This window comes from Anolis carolinensis, chromosome 4, assembly GCF_035594765.1.
Source record: "Anolis carolinensis isolate JA03-04 chromosome 4, rAnoCar3.1.pri, whole genome shotgun sequence".
NCBI classification, from domain to species: Eukaryota; Metazoa; Chordata; class Lepidosauria; order Squamata; family Dactyloidae; genus Anolis; species Anolis carolinensis.
The window spans coordinates 106,685,720-106,703,779 of NC_085844.1; the positions used below are offsets into that span (position 1 = coordinate 106,685,720).

Consider the following 18,060-nt stretch of genomic DNA (forward strand, 5'->3'; position numbering starts at 1 on the left):
AACCTAATTTGATGTGTAATAGACTTTTCCTTAATCTCTCCTTATTATCCAAGATATTCGCTTATCCAAGCTTCTGCCGACCCGTTTAGCTTGGATAAGTGAGACTACTGTATTTGAAAAACGGAGAGCACAAGTCAAAAATTACTGGATTTCAATTTGGCTGGTTTGCTTTGTTTTGCTTTGCTTTTAAAAATATCTTTCTTATTTCTTTTTATTTACAGGATTATTGTTACTGGCTTACTGGTTTGCTTTGTCTTCCTTTGCCTTTTAAAATATCTTTCTTACTTTTCATTTACAGGATTATTGTTATTGTGGGAAATGTAATAGAAAGAGTGAATCAGTGTTCATTCTTAAGCAGAAATAATGTTGACATGCATGCTGATGTCCATTATGCAGCAATGTAAATAGTCTGTATAGCACTAATATGGTGAATTTCAAACTATTTATCCGGCTTTACATTATCTGCTGCGTATTAATGAATAAGCAAGAAGTCTCATTTAGTTATTAAAATATTAGTCATACAAAAGAGGCATACAGGAACATTGTAACAGACTGGTTGTTACTCATTACATGACCTTAATTAAATTAGCAAGTGGCCTTGGAATAAAAAAGAACAGCTTGTTTTAGTTCGTCACAATCCTTCTGAATGTGGAAAAACCTACTTTCTAATGAGGCTGAGATAAACTTCTATTAGTGAATGGTTTTTTTCCTTGCTGAGGTGTGGAACATTGCTTGTAAAATATAGTATGGATTGGAAATAACCCCCACTGGGATGAGAGACAATACTTACATTTTACATTTGAACATTTTCTAATTTAATTCTTATTCAGTGTTGGACTTCAAACATTATTTACTATGAAAAATGGTCTTGCAGGGGCTCCCGGCTATACATGTTAATCAATTTACTTCAATGGCCCTCACTCCAAAATGTGGGTACTCCAATCTCAATAAAGACCTCATCACACTTACCAATTTAAGCATCATAGAGTGCTTGCCAGCCATGAATGGATATGCAGCCCATCACATGACATCCCTCAACTTCTGGAGGAGGCCTTATTCCCAACCACTGTGGATGTGCATTAAAAAGTTCACAGTAAAAATCCATTAAAACATGTTCAGAGTTAAAAACCACAGCACCCCCTGACTTCATCTTTAAAAAATCTTCATCTTTAAAAGCCTGGCTTTCTCATCAACATGGCTCCCGTGTTGTGCCAGCACATTTTTGCTCCAGTTGGGCAACAATTCTCCTATGTAATGGCACAGAGGAAGGGGGGACATGTGATAAGGTCCTAAACTTCAACTATGATAGGCAATAACGGAATATCACCTAGTCCCTAAATTACTTCAGATAATATAACTGAATTTCATTTTTATTAAAATCCTATGTGGAAAACAGACATGTGAAAAAACAAAATAAAAAGGAAAAAACCCTGTGCCTCAAGGAAGGAAACTGAAACAATCTGATTATGTTTTTCATTCATTGATACTCAGTTGTAAAGGTAGGAGCCTCCAGTGGCCTAGGGGATAAAAGCCTCGTGACTTGAAGGTTGGGTTGCTGACCTGAAGGCTGCCAGGTTCGAATCCCACCCAGGGAGAGTGTGGGTGAGCTCCCTCTATCAGCTCCAACTCCATGCAGGGACATGAGAGAAGCCATCCACAAGGATGGTAAAACATCAAAACATCCAGGCGTCCCCTGGGCAACATCCTTCTAGACGGCCAATTATCTCACTCCAGAAGCAACTCTGGTTGCTCCTGACACAAAAAAAGTTGTAAAGGTAAAAGTTTTCCCCTGACATTAAGTCTAGTCGTGTCCAACACTGAGGGTTGGTACTCATCTCCATTTCTAAGGCAAAGAGCTGACATTGTCTGAAGACACCTCCAAGGTCATGTGGCCAGCATGACTGCATGGAGCACCGTTATCTTTCCACCAGACCTATTGATCTACTCACATTTGCATGTTTTCAAACTGCTAGGTTGGCAGAAGCTGTTCCTTACAGCGGGAGTTCACCCCGCTCCCCGGATTCAAACCACTGACCTTTCGGTCAGCAAATTCAGCAGCTCAGTGGTTTAATCTGCTGCACCACCAGGGTTTCAATTGAGAGCCCACATTTCATGTTTTGGAATACTGCCTGCTTCTATATCTATTTCTATTTTTTTGCTGAAAAGAGCCTCAAAAATGGTTCTGGCACAACAATAAAACTGATATAAAACCAAACATAAACCACATAAATATAAAAAGTACAGCTAAAAATTCAACAGTAAAAGGTATCACCATCACTGAATGATCGATATCAGTGGTTCTCAACCTGTGGGTCCCCAGGTGTTTTGACCTACATTTCCCAGAAATCCAAGCCAGTTTACCAGCTGTTAGGTTTTCTGAGAGTTGAAAGCCAAAACATCTGGGGACCCACAGGTTGAAAACCACTGATCTAGACAGACTTCAACAGTAGACCAACCCAAGGAGTGTCTCAAAAAACACACATTCATTTAGTATGAATTGACAAAAATATTAGATAGGTAATTAGAGAGATTTTTGCCAAAAGTTTCTCTTACTCTTATTTCTAGTTAAACCAGAGCCCAACAAAAGTTGTGTAGCATTCTGCATAATTAAATGATAAGTATGTTCAACACATCGGAAATTAACAAGAACATTTCATTCTGTATGAAAATTCACTAACTTCCCTATTTAATTTCAGAGCATAACATTGAATATATGATTGTCCCCAAGTAAACAGGTTGGAGTAACATCCCTGCTCCCTTTCCTGATTTTTAAGACTCTCATTTTCTCATTCTCTTGAAATATATTTGAGACAATATCTTTGTTTACTCGTGTAGTGTTTGATGCTGTAAATGCCCAGGACATCTCAGTGCCTGATATCTAAGGTAAGGACCTCATTTCTTTGCCAATGTAATGTGTGCCAAGAGGATGTCATGTCTTAACAAGTTTTGGAAACAGCTTGTCACTTTGTGGTTGTGAACAAGGGAGCCATTTCAGTTCAGTTGCTGTCAACTAGACTTGAATCAACCAATGCAGACAGAAGAGCTGTCCAAAGACATTCTACTGCTTGAAACAGAACCATAAATATTGCTTTGCTCCCATTTTGTGGTACATAGAGGAAAAATTTCAGTGTTGAATTATGCCACGAAAAAATGATGCCTCAATTCCCACTTCCTTGCACACCATACAGAACTGCCTGCATTCATTCTCAATTATAATTAGTAAATTAAAAAAACAATGCTTCAAAGACTTGTAAAGTCTCAGCTCCCTCCCTTTTTCCCTGATTTTAAACAGCCACTTTGGCCATAATGGAAACTTTAAGCATTTTTTCTTTCTGCACAAGGCTTATGTGTACTCATTACGTAGGTATCTTTAATGTATTATTTTATCTACTTTTTGCCCTTGATTGGGATATGTTTGTTCTCCCCCCTCCCCCTGGCATTTTTCTCTCTCTTGCATTCTCTTGCTATGTGCATAGGAATTGCGGAGTGAAGTTTGCTTATGCCTGGTCTACATTGACCATATAATACAGTTTCTAATTCCATCATACAGTAGTTTAGATGGAGCCCAATAGTCTATTGTAACTTTCCCCTAGCTCCAACCTCACAACGCATCATTTTCATGCACCAGATGCTTTTGCTGGAGTGGTCTGAGCATGTAGCCAGACCCCTGACAAAAATTTGGGGGTAAATGGGGGGCTGGGAGGGGAGGGCGGGGTGCCATTCTGCTCTTTTGGTCTCTTGGAGCCCAAAAACCAGGATTGCAGTGGGGATTGGCTCTGGGATCATGGAAGTGGTCCCAGAAGTCAATCCCCACAGGGCCTACACCTAGAAAGATCTGGACCTTACATTAGGTCCAGATCTTTACCGGTGTTCTATTAATCCAGAGTAAATTGTGAAATCCTAATTTACTCCAGATAAATTTGGGTTTAGCTGAGGGATCATTTGGATGCCTAAGGTAAACCTGTGACACAGTCTTTGGGAATTTTCCAAAAATTCACCAGAGCATTATGGGGGAGTGAAGAATAATGGTCCAGTGATACCATGACTTGAGAGTTTAATTTGTTCTGTGACCAAGCTGTTAACTCAATTTTTTGTATCTCAAACTGAATTTTCCCATTGAAATGCTGTTAATCCATTCTGCCCCCCAAAACCTCCAGTTTTTTGTTAAATATTTTAAAATAAGGAAATGTACTTTATAAGTAACAAGTAATGTATAAATGTACATTCACATGGAACAATAAGAAAAGAATGATCAACTTTAAAATGGTATAAGCACAAAGTTGGGGCACAATGGTAGCATTATTTTCTTCATACTGTACTCATTCCAGCTTCCCTTCCTCTCTTTCTCTATCTTCCTCTCTCTGTTCATGAAGTTAAACATACCATGAATAAAAAATACACAAAATCAATAAACCCAAAGTTCCTCAAAGTGGACAAGAGCAAAGTGGACAAGAGCATGAGGCATGGAGGCTGCTCCCTTAAAGCCCTAAAGCCGTGTACTCTGACGCTAGTGCTCCCTCTTGCGCTAACGCTTTCTCTCGCATTAGTTTTTAACTCAAATGTTGCTGTCAAAGTGAACTCTGGGCCAAGCGTCAACTCTTAACTCAAAAAGCTCAGGCTTATCAGAGGAATTTAAAACAATAAAAGGGGTTCTTTGGTTATGTCAGTAGAAAAAGGAAGCAAAAGGAAATGGTAGGGCCTCTGCATGGAGAAGGTGGTGAAATACTCACAGGGGATAGGGAAAAGGCAGAGCTGCTCAGTACCTTCTTTGCCTCAATTTTCTCCCTAAAGGACATTGGTGTTCAACGTGAGCAATATGGAGCAGATGAGGTAATTGGGAAAATGCAACCCAAAATAGGTAAATAAGTAGTTCAGGAATTAGGTTATGCTAAGTGAATTCAAGTCTCCAGGGACAGATGAACTATATCCAAGAGTATTAAAGGAACTAGCAGAACTATTTTCAGAAGCCCGAGCCTTTGGGAAAACTATGGTGTCTTGCTTTACTTGGGGGCTATTTGTATATCTTCTATTAAGAGCAAGACCTTTAACATACAGAGGCACTATAGGCAAGGTGAAATGATAACCAAAACAAGTTTACTGAAAACAGGAAGAAAAAGGGCTAACTCTACCCAGTCTGATTGCAGACATCTCTCTGGAGTCTTTGAAAGTCCTCTGCCTCTGGTGTAAAGCAATAGCTCACAGGCTGTCTTAATCTTCTTTCTTTGTGAAGCCTTAAGCTGGTCAAAAAGCTTCTGTTGTCACTGGGACTGGTAGTATAAGAAAACTGCTAAAAGCAGAGTTTATACGTGCTAAGGATGCCTGTTTGAATTTCTAGGGCCTAAGATTTCCAGACAATATCCAGGCCTCAAACTCTGTAGCTCTATTGCAGATAGAAAAGAGGGCCTAGCGAGAAAGCTCTGTGCAGGCAAATGGACTGAACCAATTGAGGCTGGCCTCTAGGGTTTTTTAAAAGATCCACCCAAAAACTAATACAAATGGACGCATCTACACTATCGGGGAACCTAATCAGAGGGAACTAAAGTAGAGGAGAAGAAAGGCAGAGCCAAGCCTTCACAACCACTGGCAATAATCTTTGAGCAGTCCCAACAGATTAGAAGAGGGCAAATGTTATCCCTATCTTCAAGAAGGGGGAAAAATAAGAGGGCCCAAACAATTTCCATCCAGTTAGCTTGACATCAATACCAGGGAAGATTCTGGAGCAATAAGAAAGGAAGAAGTCTACAGTCACTTAGAAAGAAATGCTGTGGTTACTAAAAGTCAACATGGATTTCTCAAAAACAAGTCATGCCAGACTAATCTTATCTCATTTTTGATAGAGTTACAAGCTTGATAGATGCAGGGAATGCTGTGGATGTAGCATATCTTGATTTCAGTAAGGCCTTCGACAAGTTACCCCCACGACCTTCTTGCAAACAAACTTGTCAAATGTGGACTAGGCAGTACTAATGTTAGATGAATCTATAATTGGTTAAGCGACTGAGTGCTCACTGATGGTTCCTCTTCATCCTGGAAAGAAGTGACTAGTGGAGTGCCGCAGGGTTTGGTCTTGGGTCCAGTACTGTTGAACATCTTTATTAATGACTTAGATGAAGGTTTAGAAGGCATACTATCAAGTTTGCAAATTCAGGATGAGAATTCAAAATGACCTTAAAAGATTAGGTAGCTGGGCCAAAACTAACAAAATGAATTTCAACAAGGAAAAATGTAAGATATTATACTTAGGCAGAAAAAATGAAATGCAAAGATACAGAATGGGTGATGCCTAACTTGACACCACTCCATGTGAAAAAGATCTTGGCAACTTCTTGGACAACAAGTTTAACATAAGTCTATAGTGTGATGCAGCAGCTAAAAAAGCCAATGGATTTTCGGCTGCATCAAAACAAGTATAGTGTCTAGATTGAGGGAAGTAATGGTGCCTCTCTATTCAGCTTTGGTTAGACCTCACTTGGAAGACTGTGTCCAATTCTGAGCACCACATTTTAAAAGAGATATTGACAAGCTGGAAGGTGTCCAGAGGAGGGTAACTAACATGATCAAATGTCTGGAGACCATGCCCTATGAGGAGCATCTTAAAGAACTGGGTATATTAACCTGTGGCAGAGAAGATTGAGGGGTGACATGATAGCTATGTATTGTGTGAAAAGATGTCGTAAGGAAGAGGGAGCAGGCTTGTCTTCTGCTGTCCTGGAAACTAGGATTCAGAACAATGGGTTTAAATTACAGGAAGAGAGATTCTAACTGAACATTAGGAAGAACTTCATGACCATAAAAGCTGTTTAGCAGTGGAACTATCTGTCTCGAAGTGTGGTGGAAGTTCCTTCCTTTGATGGCCATCTGTTGAGACTGATTTGATTGTGTTATTCTTGCATGGCAGGGGGTTGGACTAGATAGCCCATATGGTCTCTTCCAACTCTGTTATTTTATGATTCAAAGTTGCAATGCTCTTAAGTAGAAATTTCACTGTAATTCTGATTCTTTTTTCCCAAAAGTATTTTTTTCTTCTGAAATAAATTGATTGCCTGCAAGATGGATGAAAGTATAGTTACGTTCAGTTTCACATAGTTTTGGTTTATATGTGTGCACAGAACACTGACATTGCAAGTAAAGAGATACTTGCTCATTATAAATATCATTACCATAGAGAGAGAAATAAAAGACTGTGTTTTTCAATTGATTTATATAATTGGAGTTGTTAGCCTTATCAAGCACCTTATGCAAAACAGAAATTGATTCCAAATGCTACCTCCCCTCACCTTGCAGCAGCACTCAACATGTGTCATCATTTTCAATAAGAAAATTAAATAATCCATGTTACAACGTATGGTTTTAATTGTTCACAGGAGAAGAAAAGAAACAACATTTCTTGTCCCCAGGCTTTTCTTCTCAGATTACAGAACAGAAGATTGTTAAATTTATGCAAACCTTATCATCCTGAAGTCATTTTTCTGCTGATTCTGCTGAGGCTTAAGAGACAATTTTGTAAAGTATCAAGAAAGACAATTGGTAGTATCACCAATTCCATGCTGGAAACTTGAACATACCTTGAGATTCATAACATGGACAGTGTTTTCTGTTTTTGAGTTCTGTATTACTTTCAGAATTTTGCATTGAGAATCCTGTGCATATCTTCCAAACATCAGCCATAGAATCATAGAATAATCGAGTTGGAAGAGACCTCATGGGCCATCCAGTCCAAACCCCTGCCAAAAAAGCAAGAAATCACATTCAAAGCACCCCCCACAGATGGCCATCCAGCCTCTGCTTAAAAGCCTCCAAAGAAGGAGCCTCCACCACAGCTTGGGGGAGAGAGATCCACTGCCGAACAGCACTCACAGTGAGGAAGTTCTTCCTGATGTTCAGGTGGAATCTCCTTTCCTGTAGTTTAAAGCCATTGTTCCGCATCCTAGTTTCCAGGGCAGCAGAAAACAAGCTTGCTCCCTCCTCCCTATGACTTCCCCTCAAATATTTATACATGGCTATCATGTTTCCTAGGAACCTTTCTCTGAGCTAAAAGTCCATAGGAGCCACACTTTACATTTCTTTTAGTGCATATCATGTATCGAGGTTCGGGATACAATAATTTACTTCTATTGAAGCCACCAAAATCAGCAATCCTCCTGATATGCAGGGATTTTACAGTATGAATATTCTGTCTTCCACCTGCAGCCTATTTACTGACAGGGAGGATGAGAGTCAGCTGCCAAAAGTTTCAGCCTTAGATGCCAAAATAAATTGATCAGTCTCCAATCCTATGATAGTAGCTGAGATACCTCTACTTGCTGCTCTGCCTCAAGTGAAAAAAACTCTTGATCACTTCCTGCAGAAATTTTGTCACATGTGCATAGTAGGAGAGACTTAACTATTATAATATGGTGTGCTTTTTAATTAGCGGTCCTGCCATATTTCAAAATACTGTTATAAAGATTGATGCAAACATAAAGTCATATATCAGGAATTAAGAGGAGCCAAAACCTTCTGATGTGGCCCATGAAATTTCCCAGGGTTATTTGTACTACTGAGTTATAAACATCTGACTTCAAACAACTTGTAGTTACGAACAGGGGTTAGTAACAGGAAGTGAGAGGAAATTCACTACTGAAAGAGTTATCATGGGGAAAAGGTGTCTCCACTGAAACTTTCTTACCAATCTTTGTTTATACAATCAGCCACTTTTTTTGAAAATCCAAAGATCATAAGGACAGAAAATGTTGTGAAATCTTTTGAACAGGGACACAGACAGTAAAACAAACACCACAAGGATGTTAACCCTTCCTTATACTATGTGTCCGTCTGACTTACAAACAAATAAAACTTAAGAATAAACCTACAGAACCTATTTTGTTTTTAACTTGGAGCTGCCTGTGCGTTAATTTTTAAAACATTTATGATAGAATTGATGAGTATTATTCTCATTGGTAAAATGGAAAATTGCTTACTTTCATGATGGCTTACCTGAAAGTCAATACACCTGAGTCTCCAACAATGACAACAACAACCACAAAAGAGGACTACTAATGTGTTTGATTTCATGCACCAAAAACTCTGGTAATCTCGTAATACTGATGATAGACAGACAGGACAACAATTTGTACCCAAAGAGAAATAGAAAAAAACTTCCACTGTTTAAAATAATTTATTTAATTGCATTATCCCTGAAGGCTTATTCAATTTTAAACAAGTAGACCTTTATCTATTATGAATGAACTCAAAAGTATACAGGTATGTTAATGCTGATTCCAAAATTCAGGCAGAGAAAGGAGATGCTTTATTTTGTATTCAATCTATAAAGTCTGCATATATAAACAGCATGATGCTTTATTTTGTATTTTTCTTTAAAATACAAATTAGCCATATTGTGCCTTTTTAAGCAAATGGAAGTTTACGCATGAGAATATATGTGAAGCTCAAACCCCAGATTTTTCTCCACAGGAAACACTACATTTTTAATTAGCTGTATCCTAATTTGAGGTTAATTTTGACTAACTGATTTAAATATTCCTTACCCCATGGGCAGGAAGAGAAAAGCAAATATTGAATTCAAGTTAGTTGGGTTTTTCATTATAAGACAAATAAAATGCAAAACATACTTTATTGACTATATTTTGATTAGGTAAGTAAGGCATAGATTTTTTTCACTGAAAAATGGAAATAAATTGAATCTCACTCATACTAGATCCAAAAGAAATTGCTAGTGACAAGGATAGCATGTAAGACTTTCAATTGTCACTTAATATGTAATATATCCATCAGGCATGTGTGATCCCGGGCTGTGGCGCAGATGGGAGAGTAAGCCAGCTGCAATTAACTGCAATGAATCACTCTGACCAGGAGGTCATGAGTTCGAGGCCCGCTCGGAGCCTATGTTTGTTTGTCTTTGTTCTATGTTTAAAAGGCATTGAATGTTTGCCTATATGTGTAATGTGATCCGCCCTGAGTCCCCTTCGGGGTGAGAAGGGCGGAATATAAATGCTGTAAATAAGTAAATAAATAAATCATTCCTGACAAATGGCCATCCGCCTCTGAATAAGGAAATCTGTTCCTGCATTGAAAGTGTTATTTCCTGTTTCATTGGGATTTCTGGAGCTGAGAGTGTGTGACTTGCCCAGTGGGTTTCCATGGCTGAGTGGGGAATGAAGCCACAATCATAGTCCACCTCTCAAACCACTACACTACACCATGCTGTCTCAGAATGGGCCCACTGCTAGAGAGGAGGGAAAGTGCTCAGGAGTGGGTTTCTTCCTATGCGGCTTACACATACACACAAATATAGAGTGAATTTTAAAAGTAATACTACTAAAACATAGATTTAAAATGCAACCTTTCCCTTCCCAAAACGAGAGTGAAGTGATCTGGATCGTGGATTGGGTTTGATCTCCCCTCCTTTTCCCCCTTTCCTCACTTAAAGCTTCTTGCAAAGGCAGGAGGGGAAGGCTGCGAAGGAGAAGAGGAAGTGGTTTGCAAGGGAGATCCTGCAGAAGTGAAGCAGCAGCCACCAATGCCCTTTGCAAACCAGGCTCCCTCCGCTTCGGCAACCAGGAAGGGAAGGGGGATTTCTCTCCTGGATAGCAATGGGTTTAAGAGCCCCATAGAAACCAACCAGGATGGGAAGGGGGATTTCTCTCCTGGATAACCAGGAGAGAAAACACTCTAGGCTTGTTTTCTATGGGGCTCCTAAACCCCAATGCTAGCCAGGAGATTTGTTGAATTAAAACACTTTTTCATATATCCGAAGGTTTTCCAAAGATATTCTGAGGCATGGGTGCCAACACTTCAAATTAGAAGGTTAAATTCAAAGCACCAAACCAGCTCGGAACCCGTTCAGATTTATTACGATTAACAAATTCATTACAATTAACGAAGATTCTGATTAATTCACCCATGCCTAATATCCATACTTATACAGCTTATTTCAATGCATGCTTCCCATTTCTGTATTTTATCTCCAGAAAACCAACAGTATTTTTGATTTCCCAGTGTATTTTATTACAGTTTTTACTGTTCACCTTTACAGCAGCTCTGAGATGTTATACATTGCTTCTTTTTATATAGATGGGATTTGGGGCACATCTGCACTGATCACTTACTGCAAAGGGACTCTGAATCAGCTCTGTGGTAGCCCAATGCCATGCAGAGCTGATTTGTGGTAATATGGATCAAGGCTGGGTCCATCTGAAAGCCTTGACCTATGTTAATCAAAGTTGAGAGATACTCCAAATTTAGGATCTGAATTTTAAGCAACCCACAACTTTGGGCTCATGTAAATAGTTGGATTGGTTTTCAGATGGAACTAGCCACAACTGTTTACATTGTCATCTTTTGTTTCAGAGACTTCTCTTCCCTGTCCCTAACCACCTCAATGTCATGGCCAGCTTCACTGTAGAGGGTGGTTGATTCACTCAACACTTCTGATGGGACTCTGTGGGACTCCATTTCCAAAATACATGGAAATGAATTCCAGGATACATTTCTGGTGAAAGAAGAGGGAAAGACAGAGAAAGGATGGGGCATGGCTGGCCATCCCAGAAGAAGGACCTCGGCAGGAGGGAGTAATGTAACACAGTTCCCTTTTCTTTCCTCTGCTTTCCCCCACTTTCCTGCCATTCATGGATAAGGTCCTTAAAGTGGCACCAAACTGCATTAGTTCTATAGTGTAGAGACAACCTTAGTTACACATATGAAATCAATTCAGAAACATGTTGCACATATATATATATATATATATATATATATATATATATATATATATATATTTCTTTTTTAGTTTCTAAATTTCACATCAGACTCAGTCTAAGAGACTCAATGAGTCTAAGAGAATGTCCAAATTGTAACACAAAACCTCTAAAATGCTACATATTATCCATCTCTGTATAAAAGGTGTACATTTCTGGTCAAAACTGACCCCAATCAACTGTTTAGTCATGTATGGTTAGCTACCAGACGTTCATCACAACATCATTCGGGGGGGGGGGGTGGCTTCCCCCAAAACCAACTGCTGCTCAGGGGCCACAGAGTGAAGACGGAACAGTCCAGAAGACACAGCTCTATCATGTCTCCTGCAACATAACTTGGGATGTTATTGTTTAACTTTTGATAATGTGTTATTATTTTTGATTTTTTGATTTTTATTTTTGGGATGAGGTGGGGTGGTTATTTTGTCCTTGAACAGTTTCTTTATGGCATTGAATGTTTGCCAATATTTGTTTTAAACTGACCTGAGTCTCCTTGGGGAGATAGAGTGGGATATAAGTAACGTTATTATTATTATTATTATTATTATTATTATTATTATTATTATTATTATTATTATTATTATGCCTGCAAACCAGGAAGCTATGACAAATAAATCAAACCCGAGGCCTGTCCTAATCTATACTGTACTTTCGGGAAGAAATGAAATTGTTTTGCAGTCTTAAGACAAAATATATGCATGATATTTTGGATTTGGAATTTAGAACCACCACTAGCTTATTTGAAGTCTTATAATGGATGATAGGACTTACAAGCCAGAGTTGAGGAACCTCTGGCTTGTATTTCCCACCATCCAGCCTGCACTATCACTCTTACCCTTATTTCTGTTTTTTAAATAACTACTACTTATAACTCATCTCCATCTCCCCAGAGAAACTTGGGGCAGCTTACATGGGGACCAAGCCAAGAAAACAAGGAATTCAAAATACAAAAATTAAAACACAATGCAAAATTAAAATATGGAACAGAGCAATATAGTTAAAACCATTTATCAAAAACCAAAACATAAACATCTTAAAATACACCACAAAACATCGTCATCACAGAACCAGAAGTGGGACTATTAAAATTGCAAGAGAAGACTAAAACGCAAGATAATAGGACCAGGAGTGGGATCAAATGCATGAAACCGAAACAATGAGTAAATTAGGACTTGATGGTAGTGGTTGCGAGCTTATTTGTTATTCAAAAGGCACATTGAAACATCCATGTTTTCAAGGTAAAAACAAATTGTACCAGGGAGGGGGGGGGGATAGGACTAGGGACAGAAGGGTGGAAAGTTGCCCAGACGTTTAAAAGAAGAGCTATAATTTGTACCCAGGAAACCTTTCTTTAAAAACTTAATTCCTGAAATAAACTGGTGTTTAGGGACCGCAATTGTCTTTTTGCAGCAAAAAGGAAATGTGGTGTTAACTGTAGGTTTTGATGATTAGCAAGATAAAATTATTAAATCCAGAATCACCAAAAGGAATCGTGCAGACCCCTAAATATAATTGTCCTGCTTTATCTCTAAAAAAAACGCCCAAAAACAGCTAACACTGAAAAGAATACAATATGCAAGCTAAACCTTAAGAAAACTTATACACTTTGCTGGCCATTTACACTAAGTGGTTAGTGTAAATGTGGGAAGCAAGATGGAAATGAAGGTTTGAAAATATCTGTAATTATATCTTGAAACATCCTGACAAGAAAACTCTTGAATTTTCACAGATCAGGACATGTTGTGCACAAGATTCGTACTTTCTGGCATAACAAATTTATCCTATGAAGTTAAAAAAAAAGTTCTTTCTTTCTTTCTTTCTTTCTTTCTTTCTTTCTTTCTTTCTGTATAGATAATACTAGCTGTGCCCGGCCACGCATTGCTGTAACAAAGTAGTTGTGGTATTGGTTAAAAATTGTTGTGTAATTTTTATTTGACTTTATTTGCATTTTTTATTAATTTTATTGTAAGTTATATTTTTATTTATTATATGTTATTATTTTCTTGTATTATGTTTAGTTATTTTCTGTTATTATAGTATTTTATTGTATTAATTTTTTAGTGTTTTTTTTATTATTTTTATTGGGTTGCTAGGAGACCAAGTTGGAGGAGCTTAGCCTTCTAACTGGCAGCAATTGGATAAAAGCAATTATTCCTCTCCCTCTAATTAGGACTTTATATTTCTTTTCTTTTTGTTGTATCAACCTAGAGGCGTGGATGATGGGTTGTGTTGTCAAATTTCGAGGTTGGGGGGGCTGTAGTTTTGTTGTTTTGTGGGTCGCCATGATGCCATCACTCTTTTATATATATATAGATTACTGGCAAAGAAAATGATTTTTCTGCACACAAATATTGTGTGTGAATTTTGTGCAGAATAGGTCCTGAACTGTAAAATCTTCAAAAGCTAGTGATCCACTAATAATCCTGCCTTGTTTGGCTCCAGTGTCAGCATGCAACTCACAAGAGGCAATGTGAACTTTTTCCACAGGCAATGTGAACTTTTGTGCTCCTATATTTGTTGCCATAATAGGTGAGCTTGTGAAAACACATTTCATACATGAACACAAAGTTTCACTATCTTTCTAGCAATACACACACGCACACACACACACACACACACACACACACACACATTTCCTGAATGGTTCCACAGTACATTGGTTTGTCCTTAAGAGTGCAAACCTACATAAAAAAAACTAGGCTTCTTACAAGTGGATATTTGGTATGCATTATACTGAGTTTCAAAGCTGATGAAAAGCTAGCTTTTGGCTCAGAAACTCAGCACAAGGCAAGGCATGCATTCATATCTATAGAACTGATTGTAATATATGGAATGGTTTTCAGAAAATCATAAAAATTACCTTAGCATGAGACTGGAAATTTCTTCACCACTCTGATGAAATCTCTGCCCAAGAACATCTTTTAATTTCACATGTATTGAAGGCTCTATTTTTACTCTTTCTGCCTCTCTTTTGACTTAATGTTTACATTGTTATTAGGATGAATGAAAAATGTAATTAGCATAATTTACTGGTAAGGTTTTCCAAAATTCGCTGTTTTGTAAACTTGATGGAAATAATTTGAAAAAACAAATTAATCGAATATGGGGCTTTGCTCATCCAGGTAGAAGACCTTAAGTTCTTAGCTCGTTAAGAACTGCTTAAATCCTTAATTATAGCTCCATTTTTAGAATAATTATCTTATTAGATTGCCTTCTCAATCTTTTCAGCTACATAGCTAACATATAACCTGTGCCTGCCAGCCTTTAAAAGTATTTGTGTGTTTCAATATATTTTAAACTTTCTAATCATATTCACTGGAGACAGCATAAAAGTAAAATTTGTTATTTTACTAGAGATGTTCCATTGGTGCGCTTAATTTTGAAAAAAGTGAGCTACTGAATCACATGCAGTTTAATTTCTTGCTCCAAAATCATTCTAAAGATTATTCATGCTGAAAGCATTTCCCAAAGTACTTTGCACAGCATCAAACCCACTTAGATGTTTCAGAAGTATCACCTCTTTGTATTCTCAATTGCTTCTCATTCCAAGTCTAAATCTTTAGACTCTGGATACACTTTGAATTAGAAAAGAAGCTATTCAAATTTTTGAAATGCCTCCCACCTCCTTTCAGTTTGAAATGGAGGATCAAATCTCCACTCAGTTATGAAACTCATTCAGTAATGTCAGCATAAGCTACACCAATTTGATGCTCTCAGAGCATGAATATAATACAAACATAACACACGTATTGAAAAAGATAAATAATAATTATATTATTATTATACAGTATAGTATTGTACTGCATTATATTATATTATTATAATGCCCAGGTCTGAAGTATCAATAGGTAAGCAGAGGAAGGCCTGGTAGAGATTCAGTGGGATTGCTTTTCTATATATTGTTCAAAATAAGAAACTGAAGATATGTGGGAAATTCACATTGTGTGTCTTCAACATATTTATCTGCATCTTTCCCTTCAGGTCGTAATATTGTAGCATTTTTGCCATATTCTCATAGATTCCAAAAAAGAAAGAGGTTGAGTGTCTTTTAAAAATACAATATTTGACTGCTAGAAAACTAAACAGCAAACTTGATCTCCTCCTACTGGAGTAAATTCTTTCAGAGCTCTTTGACACTATTTTCCCCTGTCAGTTCAGTTACATGGATATGCCCATGAGCACCAACTCTCGCTCTCTTCCCTCCCTGACCAGCTTCTAAAATCAACTGAAGTTGAATCTAGTTCGCATGTTTATTTCTGTACAGCAAATGGAATGAGATTCTCTGCTTCAGTCAAATTTCAAATCAGTATTTACAGGCCCCAGGCAATGTGCAAGGATTAAAATGATTTTTTTTTCTGATGTAATATTATGTGTGTGTTTTCAGCTAATTATGTGTTGTCCTTTCATATTTATTTTTATGTAGCCCTAAAGAAGGCCATAAAATATATACAGTCTGAAACACATTTCATTTTCTCTATAAAAAAGAAGCCATATATTGAGCACTTTGAGCTTGTGGATGGGGTTACACTCCCCCTGAAAGACTGTGTTCGCAGATTCGGAGTGCTCCGGAATCTCTTTCTCCAAATGCCAGCCCAGATAGATGCGGTGGTCAGGAGTGCTTATTATCAGCATTGGCTGATATGGAAGCTACACCCCTTCCTAGATTCAGAGGACTTAAAGATGGTAGTGCATGCACTGGTAACCTCAAGGTTAGACTTCTGCAATGCACTTTACATTGGGCTACCTTTGTACCAAGTTTGGAAACTCCAGTTGGTTCAAAACATGACAGCCAGACTACAGGAATATCTAGGTGTAAGAATATTTCACCTATCTTAAAGTCATTCCACTGGCTGCCAATTAATTTCTGGGCAAAGTACAAATGGTTGGTTTTAAACGATAAAGCCCTACATAGCTATAGCAGGTTGAATTTAAAATTTAATTTTAGCTATTATGTCATAATTTGTTTTTAAATGTTGGGTTGTCAATTTTCATTATTATGGGTGTATTGTTGATGTGTTCGGGAATTGAATATTTGCCTTTTATCTTTGGAATCCACCCCAAGTCCCTCCGGGGAGATAGGGCAGAATATAAATAAAGTTTATTTATTATTATTAGTTTGGGTCCAGGTTACCTACAGAATCACCTTCTCCTGTACAATCCACCCTGCACATTTACTCCAGCCAGCCAGAACCAGACAGGCAACCATCTCTCAAAGAATCTTGTCATCAGCTGCCCCAGGGCAGCTACCAGACATACCAGAAGACATTCAACAGCTAAATCAGCTATCAGAATTTAATACACAACTTAAAGTCTATCTGTCCCTAGAAGCTTACCCAGTCAATTTTTAACTTGTGAATTTTAACCTGCATTTCATCAGTAAATTTTAAGCTGCATTTTATTTGTGCGGATTGTATATGTGCTTTCTTCTACTTCACTGTTTTAACAATGTTGTATACCACCTTGAGCCACAAGGAGAGGTGGGTAATACATATATCTCCTCCTCACCCTTCTCTCCTTCTCCCTCTCCTTCTCCTCCTTCTCCTGCCCTCCCTTCCCTCCCTCCTCCCCTCCTTCCTCTTCTAAAACAAGCCCTACTCCCAGCATAACTCATTGTAGGAGTACTTCCATTTGTCTTATGCATGTCTCCACATAAAATGATGTACATGTACAGAGCACCTCCCTGCAAGGAGGAACTCTGGTCTAAATCGGGGTTCTTGTTCACAAGATGATAGCAGGCCTGCCATGGATACCAGTTTATGGACACTCAGATCTCTTTATATACAACGGTGTAACAAAACAGTTTCCCTTGTATAAGGTGACAAGATCAAGCTTTGCTTTGGGGTTTGTTTATAATATTTTCAAGTGATTAATGATAGAAGCTCTAGATGCAGAATCCATGGATGCAACAGAATGAGGTCCCCTCTATACAGCAATACAACTGTAGCACCTCAGAATCATAGAATCATAGAATCATAGAATAGTAGAGTTGGAAGAGACCTCATGGGCCATCCAGTCCAACCCCCTGCCAATAAGCAGGAAATCGCATTCAAAGTACCCCCAACAGATGGCCATCCAGCCTCTGTTTAAAAGCTTCCAAAGAAGGAGCCTCCACCACAGTCCAGGGGAGAGAGTTCCGCTGCCGAACAGCTCTCACAGTGAGGAAGTTCTTCCTGATGTTCAGGTGGAATCTCCTTTCCTGTAGTTTGAAGCCATTGTTCTCAGGTTAGCTTCACCTTGCTAAAGACACCAGGCTGCACACAAAACGTAGTCTTTTGTAGTTTATTAGGAAATAAGGAAAAGATAGAGC

At 38.2% G+C, this 18,060-nt stretch overlaps 1 protein-coding gene across 4 annotated transcripts in view; it reads right to left on the reverse strand.

Annotated features, from left to right (window-relative positions):
- Nucleotides 1-18,060, reverse strand: part of cdh12 (cadherin 12) — an 868,710-nt gene that overhangs the window by 749,645 nt on the left and 101,005 nt on the right. The window lies entirely within an intron of this gene.